The sequence below is a fragment of the Sinocyclocheilus rhinocerous genome, unplaced genomic scaffold (genome assembly GCF_001515625.1).
Source record: "Sinocyclocheilus rhinocerous isolate Xijiao unplaced genomic scaffold, SAMN03320098_v1.1 scaffold1541, whole genome shotgun sequence".
Classification (NCBI taxonomy): Eukaryota; Metazoa; Chordata; class Actinopteri; order Cypriniformes; family Cyprinidae; genus Sinocyclocheilus; species Sinocyclocheilus rhinocerous.
Window position 1 is genome coordinate 205,240 of NW_015666203.1, and position 4,370 is coordinate 209,609.

The 4,370-nt window shown below is 35.3% G+C and overlaps 1 protein-coding gene across 1 annotated transcript in view; it reads right to left on the reverse strand.

Annotated features, from left to right (window-relative positions):
• Positions 1–238: 238 nt before the first annotated feature.
• Positions 239–4,370, reverse strand: part of LOC107732168 (mucin-5AC-like) — a 13,588-nt gene continuing 9,456 nt past the window's right edge. The window contains exons 5-6 of the mRNA XM_016543437.1: positions 2,783–2,870; positions 239–562 (exon numbers count right to left, since the gene is read on the reverse strand). The gene's annotated coding sequence lies outside the window, so the exon portion shown is untranslated. The remainder of the gene's footprint in view (positions 563–2,782; positions 2,871–4,370) is intronic.

Genomic DNA, 4,370 nt, shown 5'->3' on the forward strand with positions numbered 1-4,370 from the left:
CTGCTTTGCAACAATTTGCATCGTGAAAGCGCTCAACAAATACACTTGAATTGAATTGAGTAGAATATATAAAAAACCTTGCTATGCTAACCGAAACTTGTCATAGCACTTGCATATTATTTCTCTTTTGGTGTGTTTGATTGCTTCAATTGTCCTCATTTGTAAGTCGCTTTGGATAACAGCTTTTGCAAAACGACTAAATGTAAATGTAAATCAAGACAACATTTTATGTTGACCATAGTGAAAATCTTTTATTCATTTAATATAGTGATATTTACATTACACAGACTATAAAACACATTTTCAATTGCAACAAATATAAAATATTCAATATATTTTGTCAGAAGCCTCTTCAAATGCTTAAATGTTTCTTTTTTTTACATTTATAGTCCCTTATTATTAAGAAGCATGAGCACATAGATCAGTATCTGCAGCAGAGTTGCAGTCTTTAGGGAACACCACAAGACCTTGTCCTTATCTCTTTGTCCATCATCTGCTTGTCTCATCTTGTTAGAAGTGGCACGATCAATGGTATGCTTATTCCTGAGATAAACATGAACAACTGCAAAACATGATCATTATAATTAGTTTATTAAAGGTTATGTGGATTAATATACTTAAAGGAAAACAACCCTCTAGGTTTAGTTCACCCAAAAATGAAAACTGTATGCCTTTCCAAATCTATAAAAATTGTTCATCTTCATTCTTATTTTTGTCCATCCACTGAAAATCTATATGAAACGTACGTGTGGTGTGCAAGAACGAACCTCATTGTTTCTTGTGCATCACACACGCACTTGAGCTTCTGTGGTCGGTGCAAATTGAACAAAGAACTGCAAACTGTTACACGATCAAAATTAACCAGGTAAAAATTGCCTTAACTTTCATTTTCCATTTTATTTGGAATACCTCACAATGGCGGACTGATGACAGTTCACTCAGGGCGGGTCTAAGGTAAAACGCTAGTGTCAATCAACAATCATGGGATTCAGATGTCCCGATTCGATTCAGATTCCATTATCTATCTTTTTTTTTTAAAGTTACATTTATGGGCTTTTTATGCCTTTATTGTGAAAGGACAGTGGAGAACTGACAGGAAAGCATTGGGTGGAGAGAGGGGAGCGGGATCGGCAAAGGACCTCGAAGTGGGATTCGAACTCTGGTCGCCGTGAGCGCAACTGTGCTATGTCGATGCACTAACCATAAGGTTATGGGCGCCGACCCGATTCTCGATTTTTTTATTACATTCAGTGAGTATAGTTTTAATACAAATGCTATTGATATATTCTAAAAAAGGAACAGTAAACATTAGTTTGCACCTGGTGAATTAATAAAAAGAATAGGTTTAAAATACAGGTCTGTGGTTATTAATTTCTTTTTTTGTATAGGGTTCTATTTTTTTAAAACCATAAATCGGGCCCTATAAAAAGTTTTTCTTATTTTTTCTGGCAATCAAATGAAGGCATAAAACATTAATTCAAATTATCCTAATCAAATAAATTAAACCCTTTTATTTTTGGCAAACAAAGTGCTGCACAACAGAGGTTTACTGTTAAAATTAAAAAGAAAACAAATGTGATTATTCCTTTAAAAATAAAGTTTTATTAATATTTATTATTAGTAGTAGTAGTAGTAAGTATTGTTGTTACATTGAGTCTTAAGACTGTACAATAGTAATATATTTCTGCCACAATTTCTTCACATTAAACTAAACTTATATTTTGACGGGTTGCCGTGAAGAATTTGCAGCTGCTGTGAATATGATATGACGGTAGTTTTCTCAAATGAAATGGCAAAATGCTAAAGTGACTGAGCAGCTGGAGATGATATTCGTGTGTTCATTTCGTCATATATTAAGATTGTAGAGGCTGAAAACACAGCGAGCATCGTCCGTGCTTTAGTATGTGTGTAGTAAACAAAACAGTGCATCGGTGCCATCCGCCATTCATTCATTGCAGAAATCATGGCGCCTTATGCGTGAAGTCAAATGCTTCCGCAGATTTGTAGCATTACTATAGCATTTCACATGAGCTTTGCAAATCACGCATATTGCTTTGTTCTTGGTTCTTAATGTCAACATTATCTCCGCCATATCTCCGCCAGTATAATAAGCACTGAATTAACTACCTTAAATATCCTTTTCCATGATGGGTTGCACCTGAGTTTGCAGTGTTAAGGTTCACTGAGCCAATCAAATCAATATTGTGTTGTAATTAATCAACAATAGGTCTCTAAAATGTATTAAAATCAACAGTTGAAAGGGTGCCCAAACTTTTGCACAGTCTATTTTTCACAATTGACTTTAATACAACTTAATATGGCTACACTAAGAATTTCTGCATGAAAAACCATCACATTATGCAGCATTCTCTAGAAACTGAATGGCACATCACTACGATCCTTTCTTATAAAGAAAGAGCTAATTAGTAGGCTGCCTCAGAGGGGTGTCCAACCTTTTGCATAAAACTGCATGTCAATCGATATATGTGAATAAAATCTTCTGAAGAGAATCACTACGATGAAAACCCTGAGTAATCTGCTCAGTTCAGATGGATTACACATGTCATTTTGTACTTTGAGGGAACTATCCCTTTGAGAACAGTGAAAGTGTTTAGTAAATGTACCCTGTAAAAAGAAAAAATATAAAAAATCCCATACTACTTAGAAGACATGAACAGTCTTATCCAAATGCAAACTATGCAAAATTAGTAAGCAATGTATACCGTTAAGCTTCTGAAATAAAATTAAATCTGTACATTTGATATGCTTCTGAAAGACTAACCTGAAAAACAGTTCCGTTCATACACCATACATCTTTAAATCTGCAGCCTCCGTTGTGGCCATTGTGACCACAAACAAAGCTAATTCACCTTAAGGAACAAGACAAAAGAAATTAGATATATTCAACGAAAATGGACAGATGCAATAAAACGTTGATAATTTCTCTTTTTTGTGGACATTTTTCTTCCATGTTTACCTTTTAATTGAGAGAAATCTAAAAACTGTGGTTGTCATTAAAGGTGTGAATATTTTAAAACTATTTCTTGTACCATCTACAAAACTAGTTCAAGTTATTTCAGCTTGGAAAAAGTAGTTTCTGCAGCAGTGCTAGTTTACAAAGTAATAGTGCTTAAACTGCAAGGGAGACAAGTGTAGTTGCAATAAAGTTTGATTTTGCAGCAGGTGTCATTTCACGTGTGAAAAGCTGAAAACCGTCTAGGGCCAGATTTACTTACAGCTTGCACTGTAGTTGGTCTATTGGTCTATTTCCCTCTTGCCCTACTTGTTTTAAAGTCAATAAAAGGTCAGAGGTGGGTAGTAACGAGTTACATTTACTTGAGTAAATTTTTTGGTTAACTAATACTTTTAGAGTATATTTAAAGATGGGTACTTTTACTCTTACTCAAGTATATTTTTAGTGAAAAAAAACTGTACTTTTACTTAGTTACTGTGGGCAATGCTCCTCTCGTTACTTTATCTTAATGAAATACAAATTAAAAATGCTTGCGTTTATTGCAAACGCGCAGTCTACTTTTCTCTTGGCAATGAGCAATGCCCATTTGCAAATGATTCATTCTTTTGAGTCAATTCTGTTCAAAAGCTTGATCAAACCAGTTGGCAAACCAGTGAATTGGTTCGCAAATCAGTTTGAATGATTCGTTCAGTTACCTGCCGCATGCACGGAGTAGTCTGAAACGGTTCTTACTCAGAGATGTAACAAAGTTTAAGAACATCAAGAGCATTGAAGACGTGGCTTTGGGTCTACAGTCAATTGAAAGCAAATCTGCAAAGACTAGTTTGCTAGCTATGAAGATCTTTATTAGATGAACACCGTGTGTGCCGTCTACGGTTCCACAGGTAGGCTATAGATAGGCTACATTCGATTACAGTACACAATACCACTATGACATTACCAGTTTGTTATACATGTACCTTATGCATTAAATACAATGTATAATTTATACATTAAATAAGATGTCACAGAGTATGAAATGAACACCCGCGTTAGCGACCTGTTCCAGGAGGAATGCCTTTGCCTAGACACAATTAATATTGATATTTTCACAATATTTACACTGGCAGAAATATATATTTGTTTACATTTTGCAGAACAGATGGAAGAAGATCTGTCAATGTGCATTTGTTTCATTATGTTCAGAAGCGGTCATGTGAGGAGTTTTCACTCTTCTCCGTGTCAGAGATATATATATATGTGCTGAATGTTTCATTTCATCCAAGTGAAATTAGCAAAGCAGTTAAGACTGAATTTACATACATTTTAAACGCGGAGCCAGGCGCGAGTCGACACAGTTTCCGCGCGTGCGTCAAGCCTCGTCCATACTGCCAGATGCGCTCGTGGAGACTTGCGG